We start from the raw sequence: 22,407 nt of genomic DNA on the forward strand, positions 1-22,407 counted from the left end.
CTTATAAATTGAGGTGCATTCTGGTTGGGTGCATAAATATTAATAATTGGAATCTCATCATATTGAGTATTACCTTTAACAAATATGAAGTGTCCATCCTTATCCTTCCCTATTTTGGTTGGTTTAAAGCCTATTGCATCTGCGAATAGGACTGCAACACCTGCTTTTTTCTGCTTTACATTTGCCTGGAGTATAGATGACCATCCTTCACCTTGAGTCTATATTTGTCTTTTAATGTAAGATGCGATTCCTGTATGCAGCAGATATCTGGCTTGAGTTTTTGTATCCAGTCAGCCAACCTGTGCCTCCTTAGAGGATAATTTAAACCATTCACATTAATTGAGAATATTGATAAGCCTTTCGAGTGTCTGGTGGACATTTTTAATCCTTTCGCGACTGTGGAAGTTAGAATTTGATCAAAATTTTCAGGGTGGGTTTACTTTTGTGGTGGAGGATTATGCTGGTCTTTATGGAGGATAGGTCTGAGAATATCCTGGAGAGCTGGTTTAGTTATGGCAAATTTCTTCAACATGTGAATGTCATTAAAGTATTTAATTTCTCTGTCATAAATGGAAACTCAGTTTAGCTGGGTACAGGATTCTGGGTTGAAAGTTATTTTGTTTTAGGAAATTAAAAGTTGATGACCATCCTCTTCTAGCTTGAAAGGTTTCAGCAGAGAGATCTGCAGTTATTCTAATATTCTTCCCCTTGTAGGTAATGGTTTTCTTTTGTCTGGCTGCTTTCAGAATTTTCTCCTTCATATTAACTTTAGTGAAATTGATTATGATGTGTCTGGGGGATGTCTTATTTGGGTTGAGTCATGCTGGAGTTCTGAAACTGTCTGTTATCTGAATTTCAGAATCTCTTGGCATATCTGGAAAGATCTCTTTCATAATCTCATGGAGAAGAGACTCTGTGCCTTGTGAAGCACTTCGTCGCTTTCGGGGATCCCTATAAGACGAATATTGGTTTTCTTCAAATTATCCCAGAGCTCTCTGAGAGAGTGATGTGTTTATGACCTCCATTTCTCTTCCTTTTTGAGAATTTGGGAGTGTTTGAAAGCTTTGTCTTCGATGTCAGAAATCCTTTCTTCTGCTTGCTCCAATCTGTTACTGAGGGATTCTACTGTGTTTCTCAGATCTTTGAGGGCTGCAACTTCTTGTCTCAATGTGTCAAAATCTTTGGTCATTTGGTCTTTGAATTCATTGATTTCTTGAGACATCTTTTGGGTTACTGCTTGGAATTCTAATTCGATCTTATTTGCTATCCAGATTCTGAATTCGATTTCTGACATCTCAGCTATTTGTGCATGGGATCTTGTGCTGTGTCTACCCCATTGTTCCTTGGGGGAGTGACCCTGTGTAGCTCCTCTGGGGCTGCCCCAACCAGGGAGTTCTGGTTTTGGGAGCAGCTCTGGTTGTGACATACCCGGATCCAGCAACACGGCTGGGTGTGGTGCACACAGTTCTGGGAGTGCCTGGCGCCCAGTGACTTTGGCACAGAGGGCCCAAGGTCCAGCAGTCTCTGGCCAGGAGAAGGGCTCTGTGCAGAGGCAGGGAGGGCTCCAGAGGGCACGTGGCTACCAGAGTCCCTGGCCAGACGAGTGGGCGGTGTGGAGGCAGGGAGGGTACAGGAGGGAGGATGCAGGGTTGTGCAGCTCTAGGAGTTCCTGGTCAGGGTGTGTGGAGGCCTGGTGGGCGCGGGTGGCGGGTTGCGGTGCAGCTCTAACTGGGATCCGGGTGGGTGCTGATCGCGGGTTGTGGGTCGCGGCACAGCTCTTCAGGAGGTCCAGTGGGCTGAGTGTGGCTATTCTTAATGGATGAGGGTAAGGTTTTTGCCTTTGTCATTGTTTTAACCATTGGAGTCTTTCTCTTCGCATCCTCTGTGTCCGACTGCCCTGGAGTCAACTCAGGATGAGAGATTGATCGCTTCTCGGCCTTTTGGCTAAGATCAAGTGTAGGATGAGAGATTGTTTCTGTCTGGTTGTTCAGTCAATGTGTCAATGGCACCCAGTTCTTGAAGAAAGGGACAGCATCCTTGTCCCATTGCAGAAGTTTCCTTCTCTAGAAACTTCTCTTCTTAACATGCTCCCCAAGTAACTCTCACATACATTAAGGTTTAGAAACCACAGCTTTATGTAGGCTTCATAAAATTCCACTAACATTCCCACTTCATCTGGAATGAGAGCAGTGAAGGGAACTGCCCTAACACATATTAAAGTACATCACACTCTAAAGCGTAAAGTATGTCCCTAAAGTACATCAGAAACAGAAACACACCAGTGATAAAAATAATGTGGTATTATACAAAGCAAACGAATCAACAGAACAGGATCAACAGCCCCAAGACAAACTCCTATAGATGTTACAGAAGTAAAATAAATCATTTGTGTCAGTTACTGAACTACCAGAAAATGACTGCATCATTTATCACCCCGTCTGGAGACTTGGTTTAGCATGGTCTGATGCTACATGGTTGTCTTAGTCCGTTTTCTGCTGCTCTAAGAGAATTCCACAAACTGGGTCATTTATAAAGAATAGAAGCTTACAGGCAGGTGTGGTGGCTCATGCCTGTAATACCAGCAATTTGGGAGGCTAAAGTGGAGGATTGCTTGAGGCCAGGAGGAGTCTGAGATCAGCCTGGGAACAAGTGAGAACATGTCTCTAAAAAAATTTTTTTAAAAAGGGCACACTGATAGGTTTGCTCACATTAGGCAAAACTATAAAATTTTGAAGGCAAATGACAAGCTGGGAAAATATTTGCAAGTAATATGTATTTCCACTTACATGTGGCAGTACCTGTGGCTCAAAGGAGTAGGGCGCCAGACCCATATACCGGAGGTGGCAGGTTCAAGCCCAGCCTTGGCCAAAAATTGCAAAAAAAAAGAAAGAAAAAAAGTATTTCCACTTACACAAAATGGGGGTGGGTTGAATGGGGTCCCTCCAAAAGATATGCCCGAGCCCTGATCACTACCACCCGTGACTGTAAGCGTGCTCAGAAATAGTCTTCACAGGCACAGTTAGTTATGACCTTGAGAAGAATCATCACGATTAAAGGTGGACCCTAAATCCCATGATGAGTGTCTTTGCAAGAAGAGAGGAGAGACACACAAAGAAGAAGGCCCAGGGAAAACAGAGGCAGAGGTCAGAGTGATGCTGCCACACCCGGAAAAAGCAAGGAGGACTGTCCCCCTGGAGCAGTGGTTCTCAACCTTCCTAATGCTGCAACCCTTTAATACAGTTCCTCATGTTGTGCTGACCCCCAACCATAAAATTATTTCCATTGCCACCTTGCAACAATGACAACTGCAACAAAAAAAAGTAGCCAGGCGTTGTGGGGGGCGCCTGTAGTTCCAGCTACTCGGGAGGCTGAGGCAAGAGAATCGCTTGAGCCCAGGAGTTGGAGGTTGCTATGAGCTGTGACGCCACGGCACTCTACCCAGGGCGACATAGTGAGACTCTGTCTCAAAAAAAAAAAAGGGAAAGAAAAAAAAAAACATTTGGTGCTCATTCCTTACAAAGTATCTAGGAAAACTAAGGATAGAAGGTTCTATGATGAGTATCTTTCTTTCAAACCATCAGCCAGTATCATTCTTTGGTGTGAAAGGAGAATTTTCCTATTAAACAAAACTAGGAGGAGTAAATAGTATTACCATGATTATTAACACCGTTTTGGCAGTTTTTAACCCATTCAATAAGATAAGAGACAGAAATAAGGGGTCTAGTCCTTAGAAATACAGAGATGGAATTATGATCTGCAACAGTAAGATCAGGGAGCTGATTAAAATATTATTGGAATTACTGAGTGTGCATATAAAGGGTCGGATAAAAGACGAAAATCCAAGCAGGTTTTAATTATATAGAAAAAACATGAAACAGATTTACAGTAGTAGCAACAAAACTCATAAAATATCAAGGACTAACTATAATAAGAAATGTATATAAACAAGTGGTCTAGAACTCTACTAAAAGACAAAAAAAAAAAAAAAAACCTCAAATAAATGTACCTGGACAGTAAATTAGAATGCTGTGAAGAAAAGCCACTCTTGCCAGATGAATTTAGAGAGATCAGACAATTCAATAGAATAACTTAAAGAGATTAATTTGGAATTTCATAGTGTTTTCCAACATTCACCTGGAATAACTGTTGAAACGCATACCTATGTGTCTAAGTCCCTTTTAAAAATCTACTTAATAATCTTGAAGAAAATTATTTTTATTTGGAGATTGACAAAATAAGCCATTCAATGTCTCCACTCGGTTTTTTAAATTAGCATTTCATTATGTGGGAGGCTTCAAGACTGACGTGTGCTTTCTTAAAAAGGTTTTGCTTTTGTCTCCCCTGAGCATTACTATTATTGTTATTTGTACTTTATTCCTTTTTATCCTGGCTAATTTCCTCTAAGGAAACGTGCTCTTTCCAAAGCTTTGTAGTTATTTAAAAGAAGTGCACGTTGAAACCTTTTAATTTATGTAGTGAAGTACATTTGGGGCCTGGCAGTGGTGGCTCACATCTGTAATCCTAGCACTTTGAGAGGCTGAGGCAGTAGGATCTTGAGACCAAGAGCTCAAGACCAGCCTGGGCAATAGGCAGACCTCATCTCTACAGAATATTATTTAAAAATTTTTAAGTACATTTTTACACTGACATAAAGATAGGTTGATTGTTGTCGTGTGCTCTTTTCTTATGGACAGATAAAAACTGTACATATTTATGGTATACAATATGATGTTTTGATATCTGTCTACATTGTGGAATAGCTAAATCAAGCTAATTAATGTATGTGTTACCTCACATACTTACCATTTTTCTGTGATGAGAACACTTCATTCTACTCTTAGCGATTTTCAGTAAACACTATGTTGCTACTGAGTCTTGTCACCATGTGGTACAACAGATCCCCCTGAACTTACTCCAAGACAGGTCGCTCTGAGTCCCAGCTGTGCCTCTTTACTCGCCTCCTGACTCTAGGCAATTTACTTAATCGCAGTGCATTCCAAGTTATTTACTTCTGAAAAGAAGATTAGTATACCTACCTCAAATATCTGTTATGAGGATGCAGTCAGGTAATTATTACCTAGGACGGTCCTTAATGCAACTAGAAGCTTAGTAGGTACGATTTATTGTAAGCTATGTATTTCCAATGCTTCTATTGCTTTCTCGGTATTTTCCAAAACGGTTTGCTTATGTAACTACCACAGCCTTATTGAATTCAATCTCATCACAATGGTCAGGCCATAGTGGTTCACACCTGTGTATTCCGTGCCAGAGCGGGGAGGTGATGTTTCATCACCTGCACATCTGTACAGTCCCTGTCCCAAAGCTCTCCTTTCATATACCCGCTGAAGTCAAAGAAAAGAAGAAAAAGAAGGAACAGAGAGGGAGAAAGGAAAGGAAGAGGATGTTGACTGCAATAACGCATCTGCTATGTTCTATTCTTATTTCATTATGCCTTAAATTGAATCCACTCTTAGCACTTTAGAAGAGGTGCTAAATCAGTATAGAGAGGTGAAGTGACACGTACAAATCAGACGGAATTGGTGAGGAGCCACATACAAGCCACAAACCAATTTCTCCACAATTATTGCCTTCCCACGATGTCCTCAAATGATGGCAGGGTTCTGGCTGTAAATTCAACAGCGATTGTGTATCTCTCCATGGGTCAGTGGTGAAGATATGTTGACGTCTCATGCATTTTATGAGTCCAGAAACACAGACTTGAACGGTTCCCATAATAGTAACAGCAGCCTTGCCTTACTCTACAATATTCTTTTCTTTTATCACATATGGTCTGGACTCCAGAGCTATATTTATGGGCAGTGGGGTGGAATTACAACCGCCAAGAGAAAAACCTTATTTATTTGTTTACTTTACTTATTTTTACATATAAAACAAGTACAATTTTCCTAATTGCCTTACTGAAAAGATTATAATTTTAATATTATCGTTATCAGTCTGAATCTTTAATGAGAAGACTCCAATGAAAAAAAGTATCTAATAAATCCCTCAATTAAATATAATCAAATGCAAAAACACAGGAAGAAGCCAGTGTGTGCTCAGGAAGAGGTAGGGTTTATCCAAAAAAGTGAGCCTTAAAACAATGGCACACAGTGATCTTAGCACTCTGGGAGGCCGAGGTAGGAGGATTGCTTAAGCTTAAGAGCTCAAGACCAGCCTGAGCAAGAGTGAGACCGCCATCTTTACTAAAAATAGAAAAAATAGCCAGGCATGGTAGAGGACTTGTAGTCCCAGCGACTTGGGAGGATGAGGCAAGACAATCACTTTAGCCCAAGAGTTTGAGGTTGCTGTGAGCTATGATGATACCACAGAACTCTACCCAGGGCGAAAGACTGAGATTCTGTCTCAAAAAAAAAAAAAAAAGGCAAATAGAAATAAACAGAATTGGCCAGGTAGGGCATTTCAGTGTAGAAACCATGAAAATTTGCCTGTAGTCCCAGCTACTAGGGAGGCTGAGGCACAGCCCAAGAGTTTGAGTTTGCTGTGAGCTATGACACCACAGCACTCTACTGAGGGTGACAAAGTGAGACTCTGCCTCAATAAAAAAAAAAAAGAAAAGAAAAGAAAAAAGAAACCATGAAAATTAAAGTGAGAAGACAGGACTAGGTCCAGGTAAGTGGGCAGCAAAGGTCTTTACAGAAGAGAGAAACAGGAAGAAAATGTGGGCAGATGAAATGGGTTCAGATCATACACGGCCTTGACCACCGATACTAGCAGCATGGATTTGGGCCCGTAAAGAAGAGGACCGTGGGGGGCAGGGGCTCCCAGACAGTGAGGAGACTTAAGAAAATGAAATGCTGGGAAGAGGAGATTCCAGTGGCCAAGAAGCAAGAGGCAGAGGAACCAGTGTGGGAACAAACATGATTATTTAACATAATCTTATAGAGTCCTTTCTCTTTAATGTGTTCTAGAGAGTTATTTCTAAATAGTGAGTTATTTCTAAATAGTGAATGGCACAGAAAAGAACAGGCAGCAGTTCCAGGCCAGTTCAAGCTCTGGCCTTGGCACTTCATATTTTCCATCAAAGTGACAATCATTAAATGGATCCAGGTAAAAGAGACATATTAGTTGGACTGAAAAAAAAAAAAGTGAAACAGAAAGGAATTACCCCTAGTTAAGAGAGGAAAAGATGTAGTAACCGACAGTATTTCTCCCTGTGTCCAAGGCAAGACCGTGTGGAATAAACACTACCTGTTACATACACAGCACTTTGCAACCCCTTTCACATGGTATATTAACATCCGGGAAGTACACAGCACTCACCACGTGTCAGGCACAACCAGTACTCACAACAACCCTGGAAGGCAGCACCGTCATCCACTCTTACAGATGCACAAAGGTAACAACTTGCCCAATGCCACATACCCCGGAACGCTAGAGCCAGGACTGGGCCCAGGGGTGAAACTTCAGGACCTGAGCTTTTGACACTGCACTCTACACTGGGCCTTATCCTCCCTGCTCTCTGAACAACCTGTGGAGTAGGCAAGACAAATCTTATTTCTTCAGCAAATATTTGTTCTTACCTGCCAGGACTCATCCCATATATTAAGTGTCCAATGATGGATGGGCCACAACCCCTATTTTCAAGAACTTACAGTAGACAGACAAGTATATCCACATTTTACTCATGAAAAATGGAAACTCTAAGCCTAAATAAATAACACATCCAGGCACACAGCCAATAGGGAGGGTAACCAGGTCAGGACTTAAATGCTGATACTACATCTGAGAGTCTAATGCTTATTCCGAGTAATTTAATAAGTAATTTCTTTTTCTGGCCTACTAGACAAGAAAAAAAGAAAAGAACAATATCAAAGCCCAAACTATCTAGTAGAACCAAACTTCTACAAAAAGAAGCTGATCTTCTAAGAAAAGAAGCATCAAATCAATGCAAAGAGTGTAGGCTCCCTTTGCCAATATACCACATATTGGTGCAGCAGTTGCAAAAATGCATCATTTCAATCATAAAATGTCCTTTCCTCAATAACTATTTTTCCTGAAATTGTTTCAGTTGCTTTGGGTAAATCTCTCACATGGGTCCATTTCTCTCAAGGAAAACCCTTGTGGGCTGAGAAGCTGCAGACGGCCCTAATCAATTCAGTTCCACAATAATTAAAATTATTTTTCATTTTTCCTTTGTCCCTTTAATGACCTTAAAGAAGGATCCTCCTCTGATAGGTAAGACAACTGTCCCAAACTACCTAAGTGTACCAGCCTGCGAGATCTGTTTCACCAAATCTGTACGCCACTGGGGCTTATCAGTGTGAACCACCGTCTCTCAGAGCAGCCCAGGTGCAGCTGGTGACAAGTGCAGCAGGGGTTCACGCACTCAGCACCTAGAACCACGTACCTAGCAGATCTTCAGACTTCTCTTCTATTTCCCATAAGGGGGGAGGCACCTGTGGCTCAAAGAGTAGGGCACCGGCCCTACAAACCAGAGGAGGCAGGTTCAAACCCGGCTCCAGCCAAAAACTACAAGAAATAAAATAAAAATAAAAATATTTCCCACAAGAGTCCTGATGGGGATTGATCATGCTCTCACTCACTACTGGATGACTTGAAGGGTGATAACAAAGTGTGGTGTTTCCCCCCAAATAACTTCTGTCCTGACCTGCCAAAGTGGCTGGATTTGAGGAAGAGAGGTTTGATCAAAGGGAGTTACCAGAATTAAGCACATTAACGGGTATTTGCCTAACATGCACAATGACCCCAATAGGACAGGAGGCCAGGGATGTCCAGCTGGACAAGCCTAAGGGCCATGGTCTATCAGTACCATTAAGATCAAAAGGTAGCATTTTTCAGTCATTCAAGTAACTAATAAGTTTTCAATCACATCTAATCTATTTTTTAACAAAAGGTAAAATATTTCTAAATCTTTACATTGATCATCCACGGCACAGCAGGGTGAGGTAGGATGAAAGGCCCAGGGCGAGTTTCCCACCTACCTTCCCTTTTCTGAGCATCCTGCCTTCCAGCCCCGCTGAGCGAACCACAAGTGGCTCCCCACACTTCCAGCTTGTGTGCCAGGCTGTGTGCTAGCTTGGTGGCAGGAACACGATGACACACGCCCACCTCCAAGGAGCTCACAGACAATTAAGAAACAAAGAGCAGTGGAGACTGATGCAGGGAACGGGGTGCGCCAAGGAGAAGAAACTGCCCTGCTGCTGAGGGCAGGGGAGGGCAGGCGAGGAGGCAGCGGCCTGGGCGAGTCTCCAGGGATGCCTTGAGGGGGACCCTGAACACGCGTGGGTGCAGGCAGAGCCTGAGGCACCCAGCCCCCGCTGTGTGCAGGAACCCAAGGTTCCTGAGGCTCAGAGCATGGTGGGCGAGGCTGGGAGTAGCCATGAAGTGTACAGGTGCCTGTCATGGGGTAAGGACGCTGCAATCAAGGGAGAGCCAGAGAACGATAGTCACGTTTGGCTTTTATACAGGGAAATGTGTTCATCGGAAATACTTCAGAAGGTCCAGATCATAAAAAGGAAGATGAAAAATATTCAAAAAAGCCACAATTCAGAGATAACCATGGTTACATTTTAATGTGTAATCTTTTTTATGTACATGTGTCTGTTTGTAGATAGTATATCCATATGTGTATATACATATTGCTTTAAATACTAACCATATATTTTTCTTCAAAAATGAAATCATTTAAGGGCAGTGCCTGTGGCTCAGTGAGTAGGGCACAGGCCCCAAATACCGAGGGTGGCAGGTTCAAACCCGGCCCTGGCCAAACTGCACAAAAAATAGCCAGGCGTTGTTGTGGGCGCCTGTGGTCCCAGCTACTCGGGAGGCTGAGGCAGGAGAATCGCCTAAGCCCAAGAGCTGGAGGTTGCTGTGAGCTGTGATGCCACTGCCCTCTATCACGGGTGACAAAATGAAACTGTCTCTAAAAAAAAAAAGAAATCATTTAAAATGTAAGATGTACATATAATGAAACACTATTCAGCCTTCAAAAGGAAGAAATGCTCCAACATACTGTATGTATAATGCAATGTGAATAAACCTTCAGGATATTATGCTAAGTGACATAAGCCAGCTTCAAGACAACAAATACCATGTTGGTATTTGGATCCCACTTACATGAGGTCCTAGAGTAGTTATATTCATAGAGAGAAAAGTAGATTCATCGAGAAAAAGTAGGTTGAAAATTAGACTGGGAGGATGAGGAAAGGGGGAGATGTCATTAAATGGGTGAGAGTTTCAAGTCTGTAAGATGAAGACAGTTCAGAGACTGGATGTGCGACAATGTGAATGTACTTTACACTGCTAAACACTACATTTACAAGTAGTTAAGGTAGGCCGGGGGCGGTGGCTCACACCTCTATCCTAGCACTCTGGGAGGCCAAGGCCATGGGAATGCTTGAGTTCAGGAGTTTGAGACCAGCCTGAGCAAGAGCGAGACCGTATCACTACCAAAAATAGAAAAACTAGGGGGCATCGTGGCTGGCACTTGCATCCCAACTACAGGGGAGACTGAGGCAGGAGGATGTCTTGAGTCCAAGAGTTTGAGGTTGCTGTGAGCTATGACACCATGGCACTCTACCCAGATTGACAGAGAGAGAGTCTGTCTCAAAAAAAAAGAAAGAAAGAAAGAAAAAAGAAAAAGTTAAGGTAGCAAATTTTATTATGTGGGTTGTACCACAATTAGGAATTAACTGAGTAAACAAATAAAAAATGTAAAAAGAAGGTGGTTTACCACAGTTAGCCTCACTCAGCAATGAGACTTCTGGTTCTCAGAGTACATTTTCCAGCACTCTGAAGCTCTTTCCCTGATTTTTTTCTGCTTGGCACATACTCCAGATACTGCACTATTTCCTTATTTCCCTATTTCTTGTGTGTCTTCCTCACTATGATGTAAAGTCCTGAGGGCACAAACATAGGCTATTTTGTTCCCTGCTCTATCACCAGCACCTACCCCATGTCTGCTCATAATAATGCCTCGATCCATCACACCTGGATGAATGAATGAATGGAGTGAATACATGATAAGGGCCAGTTAGGAAAAGCGTATCCCATGATGTCTGTGGCAGAGCAGGGAGACTCCTCCTTAGGAGAGAGCTGTCTTATGGGGTTCACGGAGAGAAAAGTGGGGGCGGGCGGGCCTCATCCCAGTCTGTGCCAGCTCCTTTTTTTTTACCCCTTCTTCACATGACGATTCCCACTGATCCCATAAGCCTCAGCTTGGGTGTCACTGCCTCTGGAAAGCCCACCCGTGGCTGCGCTCATGGTACCCTGGGGTTCTGTGTGTTACACTCACTCCAGTGTATGGTAACTGTTCACATGCCGGTCTCCCTGCTGGACTGAACAAGCGCAGCCCACCTCAGATACACAGGAGCTCTCTGCTGCAGTTTGCATGTCTGAGCCCTCCGAACCCCATGCTGAAACTTGATTCCCAGTGGGGGTATTTGGGTCATGGTGGCAGATCCCTCATGAATGGTGTGGTGCCATCCTCATGTTAATGAATGAGTCTGAGACAGCTGGTTGTTAAAGAGCCGGAAACCTCCCTCCCATCTCTCTTCTGCCTCCTCTCTCACTGCATGACCTCTGCACGCCAGCTCCCCTTTGCCTTCTGCCAAGAGAGGAAACAGCCCGAGGCCCTCACCAGAAGCAGAAGCTGGCACAGTGCTTCTTTGTATGGCCTGCAGAGCCGTGAGCTAAATGCGTAGTAAACCTCTTTTCTTCATAAATTAGCCAGCCTCAGGTGTTCCTTTATAGCAACACAAAACGGGCTAAGACAGAACTCCACGAATGTGTTTTAGATATATAAATGGAAAGCACTAGACCACATGTGCATTAGAAGAGCTTGTATTTCTCCTTCTCTGAAGCTCACCCGTCATACACAGATCCTCACTTTGGGCTCCGCTGAGCAAGTGGGCTGTGTTTCTAAAGGCAACCAAGTGGGAGAACAACTGAGCCCCCAACACCAAAGATAAGCCAGAGTTTTCCTCTTTAAGATAAGCTAGGGGTCCACTGACCTTCACGTGTCCACTTCCCTGCCCATCTGCCCACAAGCGTTCCCGTGATGCTGTGACAGAACAGGCAAATACATGGGCTGCCTCTCCCACCCGTGATGTTACCCAGTCAGCAGAGCAAGATGGAATCACCTGGGGAGCTTTACAAAACATGTCTGGTGTCCCGGCCCCACACCCAGACGTTCTGGTTTAATAGATCTGGAGGGCAACTAGATTTTGACAGCTCTTCAGATGATTTTATTGTGTAGCCAGGGTTGACAATCTCTGCCCCCTTGCTCGCCTGCCATTTCCTCTTGGCTTGGGGTACTGTCCAAGGTAGCAACTCATCAAGAACTTTGTCACGGGCGGCCCCTGTGGCTCAAGGAGTAGGGCGCCGGTCCCATATGCCGGAGGTGGTGGGTTCAAACCCAGCCCCGGCCAAATTAAAAAAAAAAAAAAAAAAAAAGAACTTTGTCACTCCAGTGTCAGCCCAAGCTAGCCACGGGCAAAGGTCAGTGGGTCTAAATGACCCAGTGGAAGGGTACAGCACCTTAGGACAGTATAAGAATCCAAATCACACAGTTAACTGGAATGGAGGAAACCATGCCTTCATATTCAACCTAAAACCATGCTGGCCAACAGCCACACAAGGCTATTAAAATTTGATTTAATCAAAATTAAAAATTTGGTCCATGACAGGGTAGATAGTAGATGTTTTAGGGTTTTATGGGCCAGAGGATCTCTGTTTTGTTCGTTCAACTCCTCCGTGGTAGCACAGGACTGTCACAGAGGTAATACGGAAGAAAACAGTGGGTGTGGCTGTGTTCCAACAAAACGTCACCCACAAAAGTTTGCTAACTCCTGCCTTAAGCCAAAAAATATTTACCTAATACACTTTCTGCACACAACGAAACAATGACTTAATTGGAAAGACAAGGTAAATATGCACAAGTGAGCAAACCAGGAGCTAGATGACACTGAAGCGAGACTTCAGGTGTAACCCCAGACAAACCACATGGTGAGAACTAATGGAAAATATCCACGGATGAAAACTGGAATGGAGTCTCAGCCTTCGCTGCTGGCTGTGGTCCTGCCAAGACTCTAAGAAATAAATCATGTGACTTCCAAAGGGTTTTTCTAGCCTTAGACACTCAACGGGGGAATAGTTATAATCCGGAATAATCAATCCAGAACAAACAGAGTTACAAACTGTGTTATGAATAAGAAGGAAAGAATGTTACCTCGAGCCAGGGACCACATTGAAGACTTCACAAATACTGTCAGATAGCTAAGAAAAGGTAACATTTCCGATCTGCTATCTTTATGGCTAAGTGGACATTCACTTATCCAGTGGGTGGACTGTAAAAGGCCATGCTGTGCCACTATCTGATCATAACTGTACCCTTCTATAAATCAGTTACTGGAAAATGTTTGTCTTCATTTCATGTGTATACATGTACAATTAAAATTTTGGTACAAAATGACAACCTACTCCTTCTCCTATAAATCAATTTTTATACCACATATAAACTGAAATTAAGAAAAACACCAATCAAAATGTCATAGAAAACATAATCAGCTTTCTCTAGAACAATTCTATTAGCTACTAAAGTTACAAGAAGATAGTTCTTGTGAACATTGTGCTATCATTGACAAGACAGGAAAATTTTTCAAAATGCCATACTTTTGAAGTCTAGGGTATGTGGGAACATTATACCACAAAGGAAGAAAAATTGTTACCCTTGGCTTGGCTCCCATAGCATGGTGGTTATGGCACTGGCCACATGCACTGAGGCTGGCGGGTTCGAACCCGGCCCTGGCCAGCTAAACAACAATGACAACTGCAACAAAAAAACAGCCAGGCATTGTGGCAGGCACCTGTAGTCCCAGCTACTTGGGAGGCTGAGGCAAGAGAATCGCTTAAGCCCATGAGTTGGAGGTTGCTGTGAGCTGAGACGCCACAGCACTCTACCAAGGGTGACACAATGAGACTCTGTCTCAAAAAAAAAAAAAAGAAAGAAAAGAAAAATTGTTACCCAAAAGTTAATATTGCTACTACTGCATGTGGGTATATTCTAGTTGTTAGTGTTTATAAACACACTTTAAGTTTCAGAGAAAACTAGAATTTAGGAATTCCAGAAGATACATTTCCATTAGAAACTCCAGGATGATTACATTATAGAGTTCTTCTAATTTTAATCTACAAATACTATAAGTTCAATGAAAATATATTTCTATTGGGATTACTTTACAATGGAATCAACATTTCTTAACTAACATCCTATTTATTCATGAACAGAATGAAAATAATTAAAAAGACTATTAACCAGCACAATCAAAAAAATATAATGCCCATTTTAGCTACATAAAGTCAGTTTTGAGCTTTAGGAATTCCAATTATTACCATTTAAAATATTTCTTTGGCAGCTATGTCATCATAAGTGTAAAAAAAGTAATAAATCTAATTTGTTAATAAATAAAATGCCTAGTTTTGAAGACATTTATGTTTACATTCAATTGATTATCATTGTAATTCATTATAATTATTTCAGAGTTAAATAATACCATTTAAGCTACAGGCTAATTTCCTATACTGCTATAGTTAAACACAATAGCTCCTTAAGCTTTGTCTACACTTGTCTAAATATATTACTCAACTTTCTGTTTTTTTCAAAGAGAGTTCATCTTCTATTCCACAGAGGCTGGGTCTGTCCTCAGAGATGGAAGATTTTGCAGCCTTGAACAATATTTGAATCGCGTAAGGATTTTTAGCATGTTAAACATAGCTTTTGTACTTTTTATTTACTTATTTATTTTTGAAACGGAGTCTCACTCTGTTGCTTGGGCTAGAGTGAGTGTCTTGGCATCAGCCTAGCTCACAGCAACCTCAAACTCCTGGGCTCAAGCAATCCTCCCAGTCCATAGCTGGGACTACAGGTGCTGGCCAGCACATCCAACTGATTTTTCCACTTTTTGTAGAAACAGGTCTCACTCTTGCTCAGGCTGCTCTAGAAATCCTGACCTCAAAAGATTGTCCTACCTTGGCCTCCCAGAGTGCTAGGATTATAGCTGTGAGCCATCGCCTGGCTCTTTTCTACTTTTTAAAGAAGAAAAATAAGCCCTATGGCAAGCTGTTGCCTCTTTTGTTTCACCTGAAAAAGTCTATGGACAAACAACAGCTTATATTTAGTTTGATCTTTAAGGAAAATTGAAATCTATTTCCAAGATGAAATTAGTTTTACTTTCTAGATTGCATTGGCAAAAAAAAAAAAAAAAAAAATCCAGCCTCAACTTTAAGACATCTCTTTTTGTATGAAATTTTTAAACAACATTGTTTTCCATTTATAGTATTAAAAAATCTCAGAGGTTTTACCAGTTACACTGTGAGCTGTAACTCTCCAAAAGCATAAAGGATTAATATGAAGCATTTCCTAAATTTTCGCCACCATACCATCACCTCATGGAATGGACACTAATGTGTCAGCAAATGTCATCTTAGGGTGTTACTACCTTCGGGACAGAGACAATTTGGGGGTTATTTTAATCTATGCTTTAGTGAGTATGCATAAATACATTCTACAAATTTCTAGATAATTGAGGGAGGGTCCCTCCCAGAGGAGGGAAACCGCCAGGACTCTGAGCTCTGGCCTAGAGAGAGGCACCCTTCATACCTAGGTTGGGTGAGGGAGGGTCATTCACCCAAGAAACATGAGAGGCAATGTCTTATAAAATAGTCTCATTAAAAACGTGTCCCTCTTCATGGTCAAAACATCAGTTTTTATTAAATCAAATTACAGTAGACCCTCAGTAAATTGACCACCCAAAAGACTGTAGTAAATTGGTCAGCATATGGAAGTGGTCAACATAAGGAACTAGGCCTACTGTACTTATATGTACGTGTGGTGCATGTCCGGTCTACAAAATTAGGTCAACTTAAGGAGGTGGTCAGTGTAGGGAGGTGGTCAACTATGGAGATTCTACTGTAGCTTTATAATGGAAACAACAGAGTAAATGCTAAATCAAATCCCATTTTGATGGTTTTACCAATAATAGGTTATATTTTAAGTTGATTTGGCAATTCTCATAGGCTGGGCTGATTGAGAGGATCTGGGCTTGAAACCCAAGGGAAAGAAACCAGTCAAGGCCCAAGAGAGGCAGAGCCTTCAGCCCCTCCTGCAGTAGGGGTATCCATTTATCAGACTTTTTCACAGGGTCTCTGTGACTGTAATCAAGGGAGAAGGGGGAACAGCTGTATATCACTACGTACTTCCTACCTTTCTCCAAATCTCTTCTCCTTCTTAAAAAGTGGAAAAGTGCAGAAACTGACTCTAAGAACAAATGACCTATAATGTGCAAAAGAGCAAATCATGCTCAAGTTTGTGACCACAGACATATGGGGCCAAGCAAACAGACAACTCTGGGTGATTCTTCTTTGGGGGGCAAGCAGACATGTGGAAATTAAAAAGGGAAACTATTTTTGGAGTAGAGTTGGACTTCACATAAAGCACCTTCTTCAGAGTAAGCACAGTGTTTTTTTATAACAACAGGCTTACAGAGTCAAATCTTAACTCTAGTGTTAATCAATGCCAATTCCCACTTCCTTCTAATTAAGGGACAATTGCCATCAAGTGCTGTATTTCAGGAAATGGGTGGGGAGAATTTAGAGCTGAACTGTCCAATATGGTACCCACTAGCCCTGTGTGGGTATTTAAATTAATTAAAGCTAAATAAAATTTAAAATTCAGTTCTTCAACTGCACTAGCCACATTTTAAATGCTCAATAGCCTCATATGGCTCATGGCTATCATATTGGACAGATTACAGAAAATGTCCATTACTGCAGAAAGTTCTATTGGACTGCACTGATCTAGAAAAGGCTATTTATAGATGCTATAAAAGAAACTTAATTTCTCACTTGGTAAAAAAAAAAAACTATAATACCTACCTACCAGAGCTGGCTTGACTCCGAATAGCGTGGGACTGAATTTGAAGGCTATTGACAAAGAGTCTACTATTATTTCAAAACACCATTCCAACTGATCTATCCAAAATCTCTTTGCATTAAGACTTTCATTGCCATAAGTTATCTTTCAAAATCCAAACCTACCAGCAAATGATGTTTGGTGATAACAGTAACTTCTTAGAGTTCCAATAATTTATGAGCCAGTTAGAAAGTGCTTAGAGCAACTTATTAAAAAATATGAAGATACACATCACCATTAGGTCTAAGAATTAAAGTTTGTATTAAAGTAGGGACACACTTCCGTTGTTACCCTTAGGACAAGGAAGGTATTTATTACGTACCTAGGTCTACTCCCACCCTTCTCATGTACTTAGGCCCACATTCAATAACACTGGGACTTTGTATTATGTTTTGGAATTTCATTTGACCCTCATAAGAACCTAATTGCACGGAGTGCTGTAGATTCTTCTCCAGGAAGGGGAAGACTGACAGCTAATACATTATCTTGTCAGTATTTGTCTTGCTTAATTGGTTACTGAACTGATCCCAAATGGCCACATTACAGTGAAACCAAATGGCTAACACTGCAGGAGCCAGCTAGCTTTGCTTTTCTTCTGGCTCCAGGCTGCCCTGCTAATCTGGCCACTGTTCTGCAGAGGTATGGGTCATGGGGAAAACAAAACAGGAGGACAGACAAGAGTGTGAAGCCAAGTGCCTTCCCTTATGACAATCACAAAACAGGCAAAGTGAGTACAGAAAAACCTGCAAGGTCACTGTGAACGTGACTGTGGTAGCTCTATAACAAAGGCTAGATATAAAGCATTATGTTCATGAAAAAGAAAAATGCTCCACAGAGCAAAATCCCCACTGAAGCACAATGCAAAATCCATTTGGTGAGAAACGCACGTATTAAGCAATTGCTATGAAGACATTTTAATGCTGATTTAAATACTCCAAACAGATTGCACTCAGCAAATGGCAGATTATAATAAACACACATTTTTCAAATGCTTTAATACCCTTGCCCACTGTCATAACATTGATTGACTAGTCATTGTTGTTAGCAAAACTTCTTTATCCTTTTATTTACCATGTTTGTAAATTTCCGACTTGGGGGGGCTTGCAAAACATTTATTCAGTAATGCGTAAATAAAGGACACACCATTAAAATTTTTATGTTTATGCCTTGAAGATGAAACTCACATTTCTAGTTGATCAAGAGATGACAACTAATCTTGGAAACAAGATGTCTCTAGGACACATAAGAAAAAGTTTGAGATTTAATGCATAAGAGCTGAGACTATAAAATTCTTTGATCTGCAACTATCATGAGCCTAATAATTTTTCCTTGAAGTAGAAAACTTTAAGTAAGTCATTTATTAACTTATTAAACTACCATACTATCCTTTTGACGAACTGCAGTCCAGAAAGGAGTTACAGCCCAGCACTATTAAAATCTGTCCTTAATTCAAGCAGGCTTTGTTATTGTAACAGATCCAAGAACTGTTTTGTTTTGTTTTTCAACATGTCATTAGTATATTTGGTTCCCAAACAGGACCGTGCACGTAGGAAGGCAGAATGGGTCCACTCGGGAGGCAGGCTTCCCTTCTGCCGGGGCCGTGTTCTCACAGTCACAATCCGGGCTCAGCCCTGAGAGCAGTCTGGCCGGAATCAATGTCTGGGATATAATAAAGTGCTGTGCAGACACGGGTTAACAGAGAAGGGGCTGCGGAGAAGGAACAGGAATGTGAATTTAAAATGGGAAAACCCTCTTGTTCTCCGTTCGATTCATTAAAGAAGGGGAAAACCGCTCAACAAGGGCTCTCTCCACAACCCAGCGCTAATCACTTTTCTATTGCGATGCATGTCCAAAGCGCCTTGGTAACTCGTCCTCGGTGCCTCCCCCCAAATCCGACAATCTCATTTCTTCCCAAGAGTGCACCGGCAAGGAAGGCGAGACTGTGCCTCTAGAGTGGAGGGCGGTGCACGGGGCACAGCCACTTGGCGCCTCCTCTCGGGTCCCCCCTTCCCGAGCCGGCCTGACTCGGCTGACGGCAAAGTGAACGGGGAATGCGCGGAGACGCGAGGTCAACCTCGGGGTCACTCCTCACCAGACTCGGCGGGGACCAGGGGGCCGGGGGACCGGGGCTGCGCGGGGCTGGGCGGGCGGCACTGCGGCGGTGAGCGCGGGGAGAGGCGGCGCAGCTCGGGACCCGCTCGGGGACGTGCGCCCGCAGAGGGCCCCGAGCTCCGGGGCGGGAGCGGGAGCCGGGGCCGGGGCCGGGGCCGGGGCTGGGCTGGGGGGCGGAGGGGGCGGGGGCCCCGCGGCCAGGCGGACCCCGCGGCCGGTGCCCTGCCGCAGCACCCGCCGCCCCGGTTCCCGCCCCCGGGCGGGGCGCAGAGCCTGCCGGACGCCCCCTGGCTGCCTGGCGGGCCGGGCTGGAGGAGGGGGCGCCGCGCGCACCGCGCCTACCTGCTCTGCTCGGCGGGGCCGCGGGCGCCTGGCGGGGCTGTGACCTGCGGCGGTGGCGGCGGCGGCGGCGGCGGTCACGGTGGGGAGGGCGCTTCCTTCAGGAAGGGGTGGGATCTGCCGGCCCTCCCGCCCGGCCCCTTCCCGCCGCGCGGGGCACTTATTCTGGGGTCCCCGCCGCGAGGCCTCCCGGGGAGAGCTCAGCCCCCGAGTCTCGGACTTAGAGTGCTACCCCCAGGTCCCCGATAGTCACCGGGCTGGGCCGGGTGTGGACCAGCGAGCCGCCTCCTTCCAAAGCCTCTGTGGACGCGTTTGCCTGGCGCTCCTCACCCAACAAAAGGAAGCACAGAATCTGGGATCCTCCGCCTGGTGGTTATTTATTCCTGACCTGTTGTAACCTTCTGGCTGGCTCCCTCCTCTCCACACACCTAGGGGGTTTGCACAGAGCAGCTAAAATTCATTTTCATGCCCACTGGCTGAATGCAGTTCGCCGCCCTCAGCGCTGTCCCGCGGTTTCCTTTCATTGTATTGAACAAACACAGAGCCAACTTCTGACCCTGGCAATGAACAGCGGGCTCCAAGACCCCCCTCCCAGAGCCTCATCCAGGTCCATCATAAAACTGTATTCATCGGCGTTTTAATCCCTCCCCGACCCCAGACTCCAATCTACCATGAGGCCCCATGGCACTATGTCAGGGACCTCTAGTGCCATCGTGTATCGAAGCCATTTTTATCACATCCATATATATCATTAATTTAGGTTCTGAACGCTGTCTTACTGGTTTCCCAAGGTGGGCACTCATTTATCAACAAGCCTCAGTCAGTCTGGCCCCCATTCTTTTGGGGGGCTTACATCCCACACCTGTCTCCTTTAAACTATTGCCTCTCAAAGCACATGTTTCTAAGAATCTTCTGCAATTTAACCTATTCAAATCCTCCAAGTCAACATTCAGTTCTAGAACTCTCCCTTACCCCATAGTTCTTGGTATTATTGTCTATGTGTGGACTGATTTCTTGTTTCTGTTTTCTCCTGGCTACTAGACGGTAAGCTCCAGGCCAGGGCTCTGGCCTTGTCCTGTTTTTCTTGCTTTAATAAATGGAACTGTTATCAATCCCATTAAAACCTCAAAAACAAAAAGTGAATCTAGCATCTAGTCTAAATTCTCTGAAATTATAGATAAATTTTGTGGGGATTTGCCTGTAGTGGTCTGACTCCTCCAAAGCTGAGAACTACTTGAGGTCCATTCATGAACCCACCTGGGTGGACACCACCCATCCTCTGTCCTCTGTGTCACCACTTCTCTCTGCAGTGACTAAAGAGCCCACTAGCTACACCTTCTAATTCATTCTTTTAAAACGTCTAGATCATGGTTTTTAGCCTTCCTAAAGCCTCGGCCCTTTAATACAGCTCCTGTGGGTTGTGACCCACAGGTTGAGAACCGCTGGTCTAGATCCATCTAAAGCTTTGGTGTTCTCTCTCCACTCTGTGTATCAGAATCACCAGTGGGGACTTCAGAAAGAAATGTCACACCTGTAATCCTAGCACTCTGAGAGGCCAAAGTGGTTGGATCGCTTGAGCTCAGGAGTTTGAGACAAGCTTGAGCAAGATTGAGACCCCTGTCTCAACTAAAAATAGAAAAACTCCCCAAGGGTTGTGGTGGGCTCCTGTAGTCCCAGCCACTTGGAAGGCTGAGGCAGGAGGATTATTGAGCCCAGGAGTTTTAGATTGCTGTGAGCTATGATGATGCCATGGCACTCTACCCAGGGCACAGAGCAAGGCTCAGTCTCCAAAAAACAAACAAACAAACAAAATGGAAATGTCTGTGTCTACCTCAGACCTCCTAAATCAAAGCCTGATTGGAAGTTGAGGGAAGCCAGGACATGGGTTGTTCTGGCAAAGAAATGCGAGTAATTCTGACAATCTCTAGCCATGTCACTACCTTGGGTCTTGGGTGTTCAGCTGTAAAATGTCCTTCCTTTTCCTTTTCTCTGTGGAAGGTTTGAGAACTCATGACCATGTTTAATTTATTTGAACATTTTCATTTTCACTTAGAGCCAGGCCTGCTTTTCCAAAAGAAACCAACTTGAGTTTGTGAGGATAGTAGGCTCAGTGCCAATTGTCAGCGGCACTAAATCACTGCCACCTTCCTCTCCCAAATGTCCATCCAAATAAATCCAGAAAGTGAAATGAATTACATTCCTGGAAGTGATATTAACAGCTGGAATAGTATGTCCAAATGCTGGCCGTGGAGGAGAGTTGGTTGCTATAAGTAGATTCTGTTAATGTCATGAATTCTAGTGAAGCTTCCAGAGAACAGATAAACAAAACATAAGCTTATCTGTGCCTTATCTTTCTTTTATCGGACTTGGTAGTCCATCCATTAAAATTGTTGTCCACCGTGTACTCAATATGACCTCTGATCTTTTTAATCATATATGGCGGTGAGACAGAAATACTATTCTAGAACTGGTTGTCTTTAAAAAATTCATATAAAGATCCATCCCGTACCTTTAAATGATCTGTTGACAGTGTTCCAAAACACTTCAGGCTGTGAGGAAAGGGCCAGCCACAGAGTTAGAGACCTAGTATGGAAGATGAAGGGCTTGCTTCAGAGACAGATGCCAGCCACAGACTTTGTGGGGTGGAATGGAGGTTCATACTCGGGAATGCCCTCATTCTACAGGCCCACAAGGAGGCATCCTAATTTTGACACCATGTTGCTCTACAAGTCCACCCACCTGATTCTAGCGAACAGCACGAGCCTGCCTCCATCAGAGTAGGGGTAGTGGTTTTCTGATATAAGTCAATTTGTTATGTAATTAAAACTACTAGAGAACATTTAGAATTACAAAGAAATTTTATACTCCTGTTCATTTCCTTTCTCTTGGGCAGCCAATTTGTTCTTGTTATGATTCAAATCACTTCCCTTATTCATTTGTAAAAGCAGAATTGAGCAATACAGCTCATAAATAACACTTCCGGAGATTCTGGACATCCCTGCTGC

The 22,407-nt window shown here is 43.5% G+C and overlaps 1 protein-coding gene across 6 annotated transcripts in view; it reads right to left on the reverse strand.

The window, feature by feature from the left end:
- TMEM150C (transmembrane protein 150C) overlaps window positions 1-19,794 on the reverse strand; it is a 70,609-nt gene extending 50,815 nt beyond the window's left edge. The window contains exon 1 of one of the 6 annotated variants that reach the window (XM_053594591.1): window positions 19,656-19,794. The gene's annotated coding sequence lies outside the window, so the exon portion shown is untranslated. Of the gene's footprint in view, window positions 1-8,368; window positions 8,459-19,405; window positions 19,636-19,655 lie in introns of those variants that run through there. The other 5 variants (XM_053594353.1, XM_053594277.1, XM_053594665.1 and 2 more) reach the window with 5 other exon arrangements.
- Window positions 19,795-22,407: the final 2,613 nt, after the last annotated feature.

This window comes from Nycticebus coucang, chromosome 1 (genome assembly GCF_027406575.1).
Source record: "Nycticebus coucang isolate mNycCou1 chromosome 1, mNycCou1.pri, whole genome shotgun sequence".
NCBI classification, from domain to species: Eukaryota; Metazoa; Chordata; class Mammalia; order Primates; family Lorisidae; genus Nycticebus; species Nycticebus coucang.